Here is a 17295-nt window from a genome sequence, read left to right as displayed (position 1 = left end):
TTGTGAAAGATCGCCGAGAGGCAGCTATCACTGAGACAATGTAATAAAGAGCTTATGTTAAATCGGGCAGCAGTTGGCAGTGTCTGTTACGACGCTCCGGAGTGGGCAGTCGCTTAGTATTAAACATCCAGTGTAATAACTTCAGTGTTGTGTTTTAATGACATATGGAAGAAATAACATTTGCTGCAAAATTAATTAAGGAAATGCTACAAATATTATAATGAAATTTTGATGAAGAATTTTTCTACATATTGTTACATCTACATTAAGATAATGTATTTATGAGCTTTTGCTGTAGACATAATTTGAATGACACCAGCTTTGTATTTAACTCCGTGTTTTTTCTTGTAATATTTTTTGTAAAGAGAAAATGTTTCGTAAATGTAATTTTTATGGTATGGCTTAACAATTGCAAGTCAGTTTCACAATATGGTAAGACTTTCCAGTAAGATATTACAGTCATTCAAAACACTTTCTACATGTGTCTCAGTCAAATACCTTGCATTTTAGCTTTTGCAACTATACTTAGTTTAGCAGTGCTGAGAGCAAAACAACGCGTTATCCAAGGCGACACCAACACGAGGCAAGAAATTTATATTACACAGTTTATGGATTTGCGCACAGGGACCACTTTTGTACTTATTCAGATTTACAGGGCCATAGTAAGATTGAGTAGATCTGAATCTGCTTACCTCTAATTTGTCATTACTGAGGGTGGGTTTTAATTATTTAGGGTTTACTGGTGTTGCTTTCTTACTGGTAGACAGATTATTTAAAATAGGGACAGGTAAATATACAGATACAAATTATCAGATAGAAAGTCAACACACCATTTGATGTAACCGTTCTTTGCTACAGAAAAACATCACACCTTACTTAAGACATAAATTTTACATGGCGTGGGACGCCATTTCATTTTGTAGCAGATCCGCTTTCGTTAGCATCTGCGGCAGCCATACAGCACAGAGGTACAACGACGATATTCTGTTCCCCGTCTTGTTGCCCTTGGTGGCAGTCCATTCTAGGCTTATACTTGAGCAAGATAATACCCGCTGACACAAGGCGAGAGTTTCTACTGGTTGTCTTCGGGCTTGCCAAACCGCACGGTCAGTAAGATTGCTAGGTGTCTCCCCAGCTGTGAACGTTTGGAGCATTATAGGTAGAGCTCTTCAACCAGGATCTGACGCACCGATTTGACAGAATTCAGCAAGATATCCCTCTGGAGGTAATCCAACAACTCTGTCAACCAATGTCGGGCCGAGTAACTCCCTGCATAGGGGCCAGAGGAGGACTAAAAGGTTACGAACTTGACCAGTTAAAGAAGTCGTTTCTCTTGAATATATCGTCCAATTTTTCTGAAGTTGTAATAATGTGTGTCTTTATATACATCTACCATCTACGGATTTCAGTCCAATTGGATAATTTATTTTTCAGACTTCACTGGCACCTTTAGTGAAGACGTTTAATGAGTTGCTACTTCTTTGACAAAAACTTCCGGACGTTCTCCCGTGAACTATTTGTCAGTAAATACGCCTGGAGGAACTGAAGAATGACAAAGAAATAAACGTTTTATCGCGCACTGGTGAAGAAAACTACAAATATTGTAAAATGCGCTTGATTTAAGTGCACCTTTGATGGTCAAATATTAAAACCAGACAGGACTAGCAAATATCTTGGGCTTTGTCTTTTGAGGGACTAAAGATCGAACGAGAAAGTAGATGTAGCTGCCGTAAAACATCTCCAAGACAGAGATTCTGTAAAATAATTCTGAGAAACTGATTCATCCATAAGGTGTATGGTTTAGAAAACAAAACCGCCACGAATGTTTCGTAAATCCAAGATTCGTACCAAGTTAAATTCACAGAAGAAATAGGGAAGATTCAAAGGAAAGTTATATGTTATGTAATCTATTTATTTAGTTATCAGGAAAGTCGCCTAGAATTACTCAACAATTCCAGAACTCTTGCTTCGCTGAAATTTTTATTTGTGAAATTCCGAGACAGCACGGTCCAAGACAAAATACTTATTCATTCTATTCATTCTCCGCACATTCATCCTACTTAATGACGAGGACAGTAAATGTGTGAAACTCTAGCATACGTTCTTCATGTGCCTCACTCCATCACTCACGACTGTTCTTGCAAGTTTGGGTTGGACGGCACTGACCCACTGTGAATCCTTCACCACAAACTATAGGCCACCATGGATTACACACTACCGGTTAAGATATGAAAATTATAAGAAAAGGTTGTAAGTTTGAATACACAATTTTACCAAACTAGTGCTTGATTGGTTGAATACGTTTCGTACTGAATTGAAGGGCAATATACGTTTAATGTACATTAAAGTATCAGGAAGAGAGTACAAATAGATTTCGGGCTTGCAGCCGGTCGTCGTAAACTTCTTCGCACGATATTTCGGCTGGACAACTGCCAGCCATCTTCAGATGAGCCGAACGAGGACTGCGAAGAAGTTTACGACGACCGGCTGCAAGCCCGAAATCTATTTGAACAATTAATTCGCCGGGAAAAATTTCAAATTTTACAGGAAGAGAGTAGTTCAAAAAGTGATGCAAGAAGACCTTCCTGAGAAAACATTTATTTAGGAAAGCAGTAAGATACATAAAGTTACTAACGCGCTGGTATGTAGTTATTACTATTCGATAGTGAGAGCGGTAACCTAACGTTTGTGCTGTCGGTAAATCTGCCGTAGCCGGCACGAATCCGGGTGAGAGTCTAGCAGCCTCTCGCCAGCATCTTGAACGCCGGCGTCTGTTCTGAAGCGGCGACCAGCCAGGTGTTTCTACAACAGTCACAAAGAGATGAAGTAGCTTGGTGCGAGATTGGGCTGTTTGGAAGTTGTTCGTTTCGTTACACTGGAAACGCTTAATCAAATCACGCAGGTCAAATGCGGTTGGGCGTTGTCCTACAACAATATTAGATCATCCAAAGCATGAAAGAAATCAATATGACCGTCTTTCATTTAAACTGAGCGTCATTTCCGCCGAAGAGTATTAGCAGCCTTGAGTTCAGTCTTACCTTGGTAGGTTTCCGTCTGCTGCCACTTGACAGACAAGGCTTGGGGAGAGAAGGGTGCAAATGTGCCCGTTTCCTTCCCATTTTCCCTTGTGGGAGAGTCTTTGTTTAATTGTGAGTGTATGAACGTTCAAAATATCGTCCACAGTAGGCAGAGAGTACTGTTTAGCACGTGCTGGTAGAACCTCCTTAATTTCTTGAACGCTGGTGCAGGGCAGAGACGGGGCCTTTATAACAGAGCGCAGTCGCTGCACCCGTGACTGCAGGTGGAGAAGTTAGCACTGCTCTGTCCCGCAAACCCCCCGCCCTTGCCCCACGATTCTGGTGGCGCAAGAGAGCGCAAAGCAGGCACTTTTACTTAGAAGTTTCGGACAAAGCGTTTGCTGAAGTTGTATCGATTTTCAGTTAGAATCATTCTTAGCAACCGCGTTTCGTTGTAACAGTCACTTTCAGGCGGAAACTGTTCTGTCCGTGTTTGCTTACAAATGTATTTGTTTTTGGAAGGCGTCCTCCTTGAGCAAAACACAATTTGTTTTCTTTTCCTGTATTACTCATACGCGTTTCGCTGGAGTTTCAGCACCATCAGTGGGCTTTTAGTGTCTGTATACAAAACAACAGAAAAAATGCTCTTTACTGCTTGTACACATATACACTCCTGGAAATTAAAATAAGAACACCGTGAATTCATTGTCCCAGGAAGGGGAAACTTTATTGACACATTCCTGGGGGCAGATACATCACATGATCACACTGACAGAACCACAGCCACATAGACACAGGCAACAGAGCATGCACAACGTCGGCACTAGTACAGTGTATATCCACCTTTCGCAGCAATGCAGGCTGCTATTCTCCCATGGAGACGATCGTAGAGATGCTGGATGTAGTCCTGTGGAACGGCTTGCCATGCCATTTCCACCTGGCGCCTCAGTTGGACCAGCGTTTGTGCTGGACGTGCAGACCGCGTGAGACAACGCTTCATCCAGTCCCAAACATGCTCAATGGGGGACACATCCGGAGATCTTGCTGGCCAGGGTAGTTGACTTACACCTTCTAGAGCACGTTGGGTGGCACGGGATACATGCGGACGTGCATTGTCCTGTTGGAACAGCAAGTTCCCTTGCCCGTCTAGGAATGGTACAACGAATGGTTCGATGACGGTTTGGATGTACAGTGCACTATTCAGTGTCCCCTCGACGATCACCAGAGGTGTACGGCCAGTGTAGGAGATCGCTCCCCACACCATGATGCCGGGTGTTGGCCCTGTGTGCCTCGGTCGTATGCAGTCCTGATTGTGGCGCTCATCTGCACGGCGCCAAACACGCATACGACCATCACTGGCACCAAGGCAGAAGCGACTCTCATCGCTGAAGACAACACGTCTCCATTCGTCCCTCCATTCACGCCTGTCGCGACACCACTGGAGGCGGGCTGCACGATGTTGGGGCGTGAGCGGAAGACGGCCTAACGGTGTGCGGGACCGTAGCCCAGCTTCATGGAGACGGTTGCCAATGGTCCTCGCAGATACCCCAGGAGCAACAGTGTCCATAATTTGCTGGGAAGTGGCGGTGCGGTCCCCTACGGCACTGCGTAGGATCCTACGATCTTGGCGTTCATCCGTGCGTCGCTGCGGTCCGGTCCTAGGTCGACGGGCACGTGCACCTTCCGCCGATCACTGGCGACAACATTGATGTACTGTGGAGACCTCACGCCCCATGTGTTGAGCAATTCGGCGGTACGTCCACCCGGCCTCCCGCATGCCCACTATACGCCCTCGCTCAAAGTCCGTCAACTGCACATACGGTTCACGTCCACGCTGTCGCGGCATGCTACCAGTGTTAAAGACTGCGATGGAGCTCCGTATGCCACGGCAAACTGGCTGACACTGACGGCGGCGGTGCACAAATGCTGCGCAGCTAGCGCCATTCGATGGCCAACACCGCGGTTCCTGGTGTGTCCGCTGTGCCGTGCGTGTGATCATTGCTTGTACAGCCCTCTCGTAGTGTCCGGAGCAAGTATGGTGGTTCTGACACACCGGTGTCAATGTGTTCTTTTTTCCATTTCCAGGAGTGTATTTCAGCAAGGCAATGCCCGCCCACACCTGGCGATAGTTTCTACTGCTTGTCTTCGTGCATGCCAAATCCTACGTCAGGTAGCGAGGTCGACTTGTCTCTTCCCAACTGAGAAAGTGTGGAGCTTATGGACAGGCCCTCCAACGATCTAACGCGACTATTGGACAGAATTTTGCACGATATCCCTCAGGAGGACATCCAACAATTCTCAATCAATGCAAAGTCGATCAACCGGTTGCAGAAAACAGGTTGCGTAATTAACCCTTTCAGTTGGTCAATCTCTTTGTTTTGAATAAATTAGCCAGTTTATCTGAAATTGTAGTTATTTGTTTCTCTGTACATGTACATCACTTTCACATATTTCCGTCGCATTCGGATAGTTACTTTCTAGTGCGCCTTTTTTTCTTATTATATACGCAAAACAATATCTGTTTTAAAATTTGTGAATACTATTAAAACACGAATTTATAGGTGCACAAGTAGCAAAGAGCATTTTTCCTGTTGTCTAATAGAAAGAAAATAAAAGTCCACTGATGGCGCTGAAACCTCTGCGAAACACGTGTGGGTAATAGAAGAGTGCGAAACATGTCTGGGTAATAGAAGAAAAGAAAAAAAGTCTTTTGCTCTAGACGGACCCCTTCCAAAAACAGACTTCGTTGTAGTTTCTCCAGTCACAGATCGTAGTGCTACCATAATTTCGCGAGTTCGTGGGCTTGTAGACGGGCCGGCCTTGTTCATGAAGAATTTTAGTTAAAAATGTTACCCTGAACGGTTTACATTGGTGTGTTGGCTACCATTACAATGTAGAATGAGTTCCTCTGTGCTTATCTTACGCGGAGTATTCACCATCTCTACATTTTAATGAATTTTGACAAACTTTGCTGAATGCTGTACCTTCAGTCACCACGTGTGTTCAAAGCACATGTTACTTCATTCAGATCGTCTTCATTCACTAGCCTATTTCTTGCTAAAGTCAATAGCGCATGGCATGTATTGTCCTGTCGATTTTTCAAATCGCAGAACCATCCGTATTTAAAATAATCTTTGGCCATCTACCACCACTCGTAACTAGAGAACATGGTCTTTCATTAGAAGCTTGCTCATTCAATAGCCTATGTGATCTTAATGTGAATGGTTTGCAACAGGTACGCACATTCTGTCCAGTTTCTGATTTATTCATTCCCCTACACTGAACTAAGTACTGGGCCTTCAGTTCCTCTCTGTGGGCTATGAAAGTGTGGAGTAAGTCACTAGCGTTATGACTATTTCGTATTCTTCAGTCCAACCTTGAATTATCAGAACAAATGTGCTTGCTTGTAACTAGCTGCCAGCCATTACCTGTCCAGAAAGCATAGCTATGCCCATTGAATTTGCTACCCTCAACTGACCTATTCTTTTTAAGCAGACGATATAAAGTACGCTGACACTTCCGTAAGTTTAGGTGATTTTGCCCCCTATTCTGGCACATAGAGTGAATTTGTTCGTGGTTCATTGTTTGTTGAACATTCCCAGTGCAATACAATAACTAAATATTATGATTACGTGCGTCTGTGGTAATTTCCCCCAGCTTAATGATATTTCTACATTCGTACCGGTGTACATTGTTCCAGCCTGACGACAAGTGCCTGCATGAAGATGGAGAACGCAAGAGTAGAGAAGGCTGTGAGACCAAGTCAGACAAAAGCCCGCTGACTAGGACCGCACCACGAAAGGAGCGGCCTCTATAGGAAGAGAATAAAATCGCCGCTCCTGCGAGCTTCGGCTGGACACTAAAGGGACAGTGGAAGACGGACAACGGTGGAAACCACGCCTTAGAAGAGAGCACTACGATAGCCGTCACTAGTGATCCATGTAAATGTGTGACAAACTTGCTTGAACGTGATATGTAGAGATTTACACTGACTTATTTGCATGACGCCCATCGCATGCGACAAATCGTTGTAAATGCAAAGTTAAGTATTGTCAATCTTCTTTAGTGCAATGAAAACTATTAATGTGATTTGCTTGAATTGTTGTACAGCTATCCGACAAGGCAGCATCCTTTAGGCACTCAGTAAAAGGGCATGACCCCACATACATTGTGATAACCCAAGTGCCTGAGACGGGGTTTGCCCTTTCGCAATTGCCTATCCCTCTGTTGAGAATGTAATCCTGATTCAATCGATGAATACTTCCATGCATGTGCCTAGTGTGTGAGATTGAATATTAGAATATTAGCTGACCCCCGCTCTCCCATACCCATAGTTTTCATTCTTGATGATTTCATGTCTCTTTTTTGATGCGAGTGATTAAATTTCTTATAATATTCGATATTCTTGCTGTCTGTCCTGAAATCCTTAGGGAGTAATTTGTTTAGTCTGGTCAATAAAAACAATAGTACTTAATTCAAGCTGTGGCTTACAGCATTTCAGAACAGCTCCATACATTTCTCCTTGTCATTATTTGCGAAATTTAAAGGGGCAACGCTGACTGCAACATTAAAGAAATTGGGCATTTCCTCACATTTGCACAATGACTGACATTCATGTTCATAATTAAATCCTAAGTTGTTACGCGTTTACACTATAGAATCAGGTTGCTAAAAAAAATCATGTATCGTCAGGTCATTATAGTATTTACCTTACTTTAAACTGTATCGATGTTCGTCCAATAGAATAGTTGAGATACTACGTTCGTGCTCGATGAACACGAATGAGGCATGATTAACAAAAGCAGGCACCTTCACATGGTTCCCGTGCTTGCGGTTTTAGTAATTGGTTCAAATGGCTCTGAGCGCTATGGGACTCAACATCTTAGTTCATAAGTCCCCTAGAACTTAGAACTACTTAAACCTAACTAAGGACATCACACACACCCATGCCCGAGGCAGGATTCGAATCTGCGACAGTAGCAGCCCCGCGGCTCCATACTGCAGCGCTAGAACCGCACGGCCACCGCGGCCGGCGGTTATAGTATTTACTAAGCAGTCCACTTTCGAACAATTCCGGTTGCTTCCTCCATATCGCTTCGTGCAAATGTTCCACCGTGCGACAATAACTGTCAGCATTCACGATCTCTTCATGGACGAAGGAGTTAACCGGCTGCACACCCTGCGCGTCCCAATGGACTGACTTCCGCGAATGTCGTTGTTTTGAATTATTATCGGTGGGAGACGACGTCTGTCACCGTGACAATGAAGTTTTTTCGTCTCAGGGTTATACACTGAAGCGCCAAAGATACTGGTATAGGCAATCGTCTTCAAACACAATGTATTAAACAGGCAGATTACGTGGCTGCGGTCGTCAGCGCCTATATAAGACAAGTGTCTGGCGCAGATGTTAGATCAGTTACTGCTAATACAATAGCAGGCCATTAAAATTTAAGTGACTTTGAGTGTGGTGTTATAGTCGGCTGACGAACGATGGGACACAGAATCTTCGAGGTAGCGATGAAGTGGGGATTTTCCCGTACGACCATTTCATGAGTGTACCGTGAACATCAGGAATCCGGTGAAACATCAAATCGCCGACGTCGCTTCGGCCGGAAATAGATTCTGCAAGAACGGGACGAACGACAACTCAAGAGAATCGTTCAGCTTGACAGAAGTGCAACCCTTCCACAAATTGCCCCAGATGTCGATGCTGAGCCATCGACAAGAGTCAGAGTGCGAATCATTCAGCGAAACATGATCGGTATGGGCTTTCGCAGCAGAATGCCTATGTACGCTTGATTACTGCACGACACATAGCTTTACGCCTCGCCTGGGCCCGTTAACACTGACATTAGACTGTTGATGACTGGAAACATGTTGGCTGGTCGGACGAGTCTCGTTTCAAATTGTATCGAGTGGATGGACGTGTACTGGTATGGAGGCAGCTTCATGAATCCATGGACCCTGCATGTCAGAAGGGGACTGCTCAAGGTGATTGAGGCTCTGTAATGGTGTGGGGAGTGTGCAGTTGGAGTGACATGGGACCCCTGATAAGTCTAGGTACGCTTCTGATAGGTCGTAAGCATCCCTACGTAAGCATCCTGTCTGATCACCTGCATCTATTCATGTCCATTGTGCACACCGACGGACTTGGGCAATTCCAACAGGACCATTCGACACTCCCCACCACCAAAATTGCTACAGAGTGGTTCCAGGAATACTCTTCTGAATTTAAACATTTCCGCTAGCCACCAAACTCAACAGACATCATAATCATTCAACAGAACTAGATAGGAAAATCTTCTCACAAAATTTTCCCAACATCGAAAGCCATACATGTTTAATGGCTGTTCCTGTTCCGTCGAGCGTTTTGTTTCCCCAAGACCAACAAACTGTTTATCGGCATGTATTGCGCTCAAAGGGTTGTTTCACACTCACCACCCCTCTTTTAAAATATATTAATGGAAAGTTTGGTCGGAGAATTTGAGAATCTCTTTTTGAAGCCTCAAATGTTTTTACGATGGCATTAAAATCTGGTAAACTAACATCTGACCACGTAAAAAGACATTTCACATAAGTTTTCTTTCTCATTATGGAAGATAAATCCGTATTCTTGTTAGACTCTTGAGGTGTTCCATGTGAAAGAACAATTTTGAGCGTCATACCTGAGGACAAGGGACTTGTTGTTCTTATGATGTCAGAACCCTCGAAGGGACAGGTATATTCATTGGACTATATAGCTTTCGTGTCAGGAAGAACAACTATGTGAGAAGTTCTTAAGATCTAGTTATGCTGAATGATTATGGTGTTAGTGTCCACATTATGAAGAAGGTGCAGTCTCTAGTACATGATCAATTCTCTTCGCCAAGGTGTTCTAGTGTACTGAAATATGCCTGGTACAAATTAGGATACGTAGGTGTTCGCCCGTCACAGTGTGAGAAATCTACAGAATTTTGTTTTGCAACGTGATGTCAGTTGTGTGCGTTCTGTGAAAAAATGTCGCTCATTTTATGTGGGTGTAAAAAACGATATGTTTTATGCACCTGTTTACAGATAACCGTTGCTATAATGATTTTATATAATAATGATGAGTTACTTATTATTATTTTCAATCAACAAAATACACATATGTGAAACAGTAAACTAAAAAATTTAAAAATACAAGAATTTAAAAATAACAACTGACACATAAAACAAAAATAAGTGAAACAAATAATTAGAATAACAATGAACATTCAGATATTTGAATTAGGGTTGTTGAAAGTACTCCAGCCGTACATTGTTAAAAGCTTATTTTCCACACAAAAAATGGTATTTCATTAGCCAGCTTTTTTACACAGGGATGGTTCAAATGGCTCTGAGCACTTTGGGACTTAACATCGATGGTCATCAGTCCCCTAGACTTAGAACTACTTAAACCTAACTAAACTAAGGACATCACACACATCCATGCCCGAGGCAGGATTCGAACCTGCAACCGTAGCAGTCGCGCGGTTCCAGACTGTAGCGCCTAGAACCGCTCGACCACTCTGGCCGCCTTCCCGAAATAGAGAAGTTCAAAACCAACCATACTTGTACACGTAAAATGCGTACTTAAAATCCGGCGTGAGACGAAAACGAAGTTTATAAAGTGACGTAGCACGGAGAAAAATGCAGTAAAATGTCTCCATTATCAGCTGGGAACCCCATGTTGTAGTAATGAAGCACACGAAGAATTTTTTTCACATAAAATCCGATCTGAGATGTAAAATTAGTTTAGTGTTATTCAATTTCACTTAAAAAAACTATCTAAATTTTACTGAGAACTATCATTCTTTTCATATGAGTTACATCCCCTGCAGCAACAGGAAGTAGGAACCAGCGGAAAAATGCTCCTATTTGAGTACAAAAAATGCGAATATGTTACTGTTTATGTAAAAGTCTCTGGCTGAAAAGTGGGGGTACCGGCTGCCTCATTCGGCCTTCCTCAGAACCTTTAAAAGTTTTCCGAAAAATTTTGACTGTGAACACATTCGAGCTTTTTTATCCTGAGAGAGGAGAAGTCAGTGGAAATGGCAAAGTGACGGAAAAGTAATAAATACTGGAAGATAGTAGACAGTGGTTCTGGTATAGAAAGAGTGAGAGACAATGGCAGTGAGAGAGAAAGTGAGTTAAACAGTGGAAGCGGAACGTGGTTGACAGTGACAGAACGGTGGTAGGAAAAAAGGTGACATTGCCAGTGGGGGAGAGGGGGCGGAAGGGGTAGGGATAAAGAGAAAGGTGTAGTGGAAGCGGATGAGAGCCAGTGATAATGAGAGAGGATATGGTAATGCCAACGAGGAAGAGAGAGACAGTAACACCGAAAAGAGACAGCAGCAGCAGGAAGGAAGGAATGAGATATCAGCAGTTAAGACAGGCCAAGAGGGAGACAGTGACAGAGAGAGGATACTGTAGTAGTAGGAGAGAACGAAGAGGTTGTGCCTGAGACGCAGGGGCCAAAGGCAAACACCCACAAAGAGGTGCTGACTATGGGGCTGAATGAGTGAGATAGAGCAACTGGGAGGGGTTGGGTATGAGCGACTTGCGGTGATGGACTTGTGAGTGTGTGCGTGACTTACATTTACGAGAACATGGGGAAATCTGAGGTGAGTTTCATGTTAAGAAAAGCAAGGAAAATTTGTTAACGCGCTGAGGAAGGTAGAATGAGAAACTGGTACCCACTTTTCAGTCAAGAGTTCTTTACATACATCAGAACTTATTCCATTTTTTGTGCTCCGGTGGGAGTAGCTTTCCACTGGAGGTACTACATGTGGGATGCACAAAAAGGCTTTCGCCTCTTTCCTAGCTTTCTCCTGTCATTCGTGCAGTTTACTGAAAATACGCGAACAAATAGCTAGTCTCACTTGGGAGTGTTTGAATGATTTATTGTTCCACTAAGACAATTGTTGTGGTTAGTACAACGACAGAAGTTTTTCACCCCGACCGGTATTTCTTTGTAGTGGAATAGCAGGCATCTACTGCAGAAGTAATTTCAACGTAAACTGCTCACCTAAGGGACATTACATAAATTACGAGGACAAGAAATGTGTACACAAGTATGTTTCTATTGCGGAAGAATCGACGTGTGATCATCGTCAGGTGTACAGTAGTGTCGCAGTGAAACCGATCCGACAGCATCGACTGCGGACGTATCTGAACCGCTGCAAGACGTTTCGAGCAGAAAGAATACTGTGGCGTATGTGAACCGAAATGCGAGGCAGCGCAACTCCTGTGCATCGGCATGAGACGTCTCGCATATATTATGTACGCGCTACGACCCAATATCGCGAACTCCCGTGAGCTTTCCAGATGTTTCCTACGCGGGAGCGCTTCAGGTTGTGCATCTGTTAGTCGTTTGCATGTGAATTCCTCCTCAAGAAACGATGTATGCGATAAGCGTACAAAAGCTTCTCATGGTTAGCATATATAGAGAGAGTTACAAGAGCATCTGAATGCGTAAAGAAGCAAGAACCAAAAAAGATATAATCACAAGACAGGTGATCAAAAGTAATAAAGGAGCTTATTATTAAAATGCAAAAGGTCCGGTGTATGCTTTGTGAAGATTGGCTACGATCCTGTTTGGCTTGCGAGGTACGACCTGTAGAATTTGAAAGGGGTGATCCAAACGAATCATTAATCTAAAATATTTCCAAAACCACTTCAGACGTTAAAACATGATTTTCAACACATTTTACGATACAGCTAATGATCATAACTGCTTTGTCACCGAGATAATGGAAAATTACTTTTTTAAAATTTGAATTGTGTACTTCTAAATGCCGATCAGAAGTCCTTGAAGGAAAGGAGATAGTAATGGGCTGGTTATTCGATTATTTTAGTCCTAAAGAGATAGATGCAACCAAGGCACAAGGCACAAGGCACCAAGACGTCGCAGTTTGACATGCTTTGCTTATAAATGCCGCTTGCTCACAGCAACATATTTTGATTTTTTTTCTTGATAGTATAAACGAGAATCAACTATATAGTATCGAAAGATGTAGCACGTAAACTCAGGATTTTAAAAACTGTAACATCAAGGATACCTTTTAATGAACTGTAATTCATCACACGTTCTATGTACATGACGACAAAGAATGATTACGATTATAGAAGTGTAAATTACCTCCGACTTCAGAATATTTAGTAGCTGCAGCCAAAAATCCTAAACGCTGTGACATGGAATTAAATGAGAGTAGGAGACATTCAAGTAGAATGTTTCTCCACGCAATACATCTACGAGCGCGTAAAGGTCGAGTGTGGTTGCTAGATGCGCGTAGTGAAGAAGCTAACCAAGCAAGTCCCAGACAGGAATGAATGGCCACGTGTCGGGTGTATGTGTGGGTCTCGTAAGCACTAGTACTCGTCCTTCTTCGAAGAGGGATTGCAAGTTCTTCGCCAAATGTCGTGTGGAACTTTTCTTCTTTTAAAATGCAGCATGTGGGAGGGGCACTACCTGAGATATAGAGGACTCCCCTTTAACGGTTGCTGTTCAGATTGCTTTCAGTGCGTAGGAGTCAAAGCAGCAACCGTACTGAATGGTGCGGAGACGGGATTTTTTGTGTCCATTTATTTATGTTTCTTAACTGACAATCTCAAATAATGCGATAGTTATAACTCCTAAAGAAGGGCACCAAGTGTCTGAAACCGATTAAGGAAATGAAGTTTCTTTTATGCAGGTAGTTGCTGATTATTTCGATATGTACAACTACATTAGCTGAAAGTGAATAAAATACTATACTTGATTTATGTTATCTGAAGTATGTATGTGTGTAAATGTTATAGACCGCCTGCCAAACCGGTTTTAATGACAGTTCACGGGTATTTTTAAGAACCAAGTACCTGGAAATCCTACTACGAGGGACAAAAATGGTTAGGATCGCTGAATTCCGTGCGGAAGAATTCATGTTCAATTCCTGGCACCTCTTCAGAATTTTTGAGATGTATGGAGTCTGGAAAGGAGAGAACTCTGCCCCGTGAGGTCAGATGAGGAGCTCCTTGCATAAAGAGTCAGCGACACCATCAAGATTCATCTACTGGCTGTAACGGCTTGAGGGATCGGCGACACGCTAATCACATGTCACACGGTCGTAGATCACTCTTCGTATGACTTGTAGGTAGCACTCGGCCAGTGTAGTCCTAGTCCGCGAGTGAGGTTTATATTTACGTTAATGTTGTACAAGTGTATGTTTTTTTCTTAATTTAAATGCTATGCACAGAAAAGTTAATATCAGTGTGAAGTCAGAGGACAGGGAAATGGAGTCAGTTGAAGGAGAGTGAGTTGAGTTACGTGTTTGGTGGACTGATTAGCAGTTTGTGTGTTACAAACACAACAAAAATTACAGTAAAGTTCAATCAGAATTAGTTGTCAGTGTGTAGGGCTTATGTGGTTTGAAGTGTACGCAGACAGTTGAAGGACTGTAGCAAGATAGGGGAGTAATGGTGTTTCTGAGACTGGTTGTTGACACGTTGAGTGAGAGATTAATAATCAACAATATAAGACACAAAAATGAATCTGTGTCCAGCGTAGTTTAAAGTGAATTTGGACTGCTGGAGTTCGAAGGATAACAATTAAAAGTTACTGCTGAACAGTGCGTGTATTCTACGTGTTTCTCTTGAACGAGAAATATGTTGCCCTAAAATTACGTATATTCAAACAGTACTGTGTAAGGGAGAACTTGTGCCTGAAATTACAGTGTGAGGGCACAGTACGCCGAATACAGTGTGGTTCGGAATCAATAAACAATCACTCATTTGCTCAAATTTAAAAAGTGCGTAAGCTACACAAATGAAACCGACATCTATGTGAGTTTAATAACCAATTCTAATAAGCATCTTGCCATCAGCTGTACTACATAAAACTGAGTTTCAGAAAACTGGCGAATTGCATCGATTCGTCATTGATTTACCAACCATCAATAATTTTAACAGCGAATTTCGTGGTTTTCAAAAATATTGAGTACCCATATTGGAAACAGGAGGGACAACTGGACAAGAGATTGCAGCATCTCCGCAACCTGCCTGGGTCAGCACATACGACAGACATCGTATTTACATCTTGCGTTGTCAAGCAAGAAGTATCGACAAAATTCAGAATGAAGTAAATAAGAAATGAACTTCAGAATAAACCCACGATTTCACTTAAACCTTTAAAATAGATATCAAATTACAAAGTCTGCTTCCTTTAATTTGACGAGATAAGCAAATAACATCAGCTCTCTTGCAGGCATAATTACAGCAAAAAATTTTATATAAAGTCAATTACTCTAGTCTGAGTATAACTGAGGAGTAATTATCCAGGCTGAGAAGAACCAAACATCCTAGTAGATCGCAGTATGTTAATCAAGTAATCCAGTAATGCTTCATTTACAACGTGTAGCATTATAATTCTACTAGCAAAAACTGCTTCGTAGTATCAAACTGGGCTATGTCGCTCAAATATGCTATATGAATGGCAGCATGTAACACTTACATGGCCGTCACTCTCGAATAGATGTATGATAAAACATTCCACGCTAACAAAGGTCCTCTGGGGCCCTCTACAGACTGAAGCATTTCAATCCGTTAAATGCAGTTAAGGTCAACAAAATTCACAGAACCGTTTGTGTTGGCAATATGACTCTCTGTCTGTCTGTCTCTCTCTCTCTCTCTCTCTCTCTCTCTCTCTCTCTCTCTCTCTCTCTCTCTCTCTCTCTCACACACACACACACACACACACACACACACAGTAACAACAACAAAAGGTTCTATGATTCCAAGTGCAATGTCATTCTCCTTTGATTTGCATCGTGGTATCAGACGCAGCATTTTTTCCTGGCTGCCCGTTGTGTTTTTAGGAAAATTAAGTTTTTAATGAAACTATGAATGACGTGCTGAAAATGTGCCACGTGGCACTTATAACTTAGAGACACAAAGAGAGAGGAAGAGAGAGCAGTTACGAAGCTACAGTCTAGATTGTTAGACCTAATTTTGAGTGTGTGGTTGCAGTAAAGAGCCGAAGAAACTGGTACACCTCGACTTGTCACGATTGATCTGTATATCAACATCTACATCCATACTCCGCAAGCCACCTGACGGTGTGTGGCGGAGGGTACCCTGAGTACCTCTATCGGTTCTCCCTTCTATTTCAGTCTCGTATTGTACGTGGAAAGAAGGATTGTCGGTATGCTTCTGTGTGGGCTCTAATCTCTCTGATTTTATCCTCATGGTCTCTTCGCGAGAGATACGTAGGAGGGAGCAATATACTGCTTGACTCTTCGGTGAAGGTATGTTCTCGAAACTTTAACAAAAGCCCGTACCGAGCTACTGAGTGTCTCTCCTGCAGAGTCTTCCTCTGGAGTTTATCTATCATCTCCGTAACGCTTTCGCAATTACTAAATGATCCTGTAACGAAGCGCGCTGCTCTCCGTTGGATCTTCTCTATCTCTTCTATCAACCCTACCTGGTGCGGATCCCACACTGCTGAGCAGTATTCAAGCATTGGGCGAACAAACGTACTGTAACCTACTTCCTTTGTTGTCGGATTGCATTTCCTTAGGATTCTTCCAATGAATCTCAGTCTGGCATCTGCTTTACCGACGATCAACTTTATATGATCATTCCATTTTAAATCACTCCTAATGCGTACTCTCAGATAATTTATGGAATTAACTGCTTCCAGTTGCTGACCTGCTATTTTGTAGCTAAATGATAAGGGACCTATCTTTCTATGTATTCGCATCACATTACACTTTTCTACATTGAGATTCAATTGCCATTCCGTGCACCCTGCGTCAATTCGCTGCAGATCCTCCTGCATTTCAGTACAATTTTCCATTGTTGCAACCTCTCGATACACCACAGCATCATCTGCAAAAAGCCTCAGTGAACTTCCGATGTCATCCACCAGGTCATTTATGTATATTGTGAATAGCAACGGTATGTGTTTTAGATTTTTAACCTGTTTTTATTTTATTATCTATCTCAGGGACTTCAAAATGACAAGAGGACACGAAACTGGTAATTTCATTTTGAAATTTTATGTGACTGTGCCGGGTAATAAAGCATTTAAAAAGAATTAAGGTTAAGGTGTGTCCTTCGTACTACGCGAAATATGAACCTCTTGTGGAGCACTTTGTAAGTGTTAAAGAATAACTGATTAATACTACACAATTCTTCTGGAGCAACTGTACAAGGACAATACACGAATAAAAGCCTGGTTTATAAAATTAACAGCAAAATACTGATGAAGGTTTCTCGGGTCTCCAGCCGGGTGGTAGCGTTA

The 17295-nt window shown here is 42.6% G+C and overlaps 1 protein-coding gene across 3 annotated transcripts in view; it reads right to left on the bottom strand.

Annotated features, from left to right (window-relative positions):
- Positions 1 to 17295, bottom strand: part of LOC126282063 (transient receptor potential protein) — a 413093-nt gene that overhangs the window by 327095 nt on the left and 68703 nt on the right. Inside the window, exon 1 of one of the 3 annotated variants that reach the window (XM_049981507.1) lies at positions 2680 to 2699. The exons of the other annotated variants lie outside the window; for them this stretch is intronic. The gene's annotated coding sequence lies outside the window, so the exon portion shown is untranslated. Of the gene's footprint in view, positions 1 to 2679; positions 2700 to 17295 lie in introns of those variants that run through there. 3 annotated transcript variants of the gene reach the window in all.

The sequence above is a fragment of the Schistocerca gregaria genome, chromosome 7 (genome assembly GCF_023897955.1).
Source record: "Schistocerca gregaria isolate iqSchGreg1 chromosome 7, iqSchGreg1.2, whole genome shotgun sequence".
In the NCBI taxonomy this organism is placed as follows: domain Eukaryota; kingdom Metazoa; phylum Arthropoda; class Insecta; order Orthoptera; family Acrididae; genus Schistocerca; species Schistocerca gregaria.
This window is presented reverse-complemented; position numbering and strand designations above follow the sequence as displayed.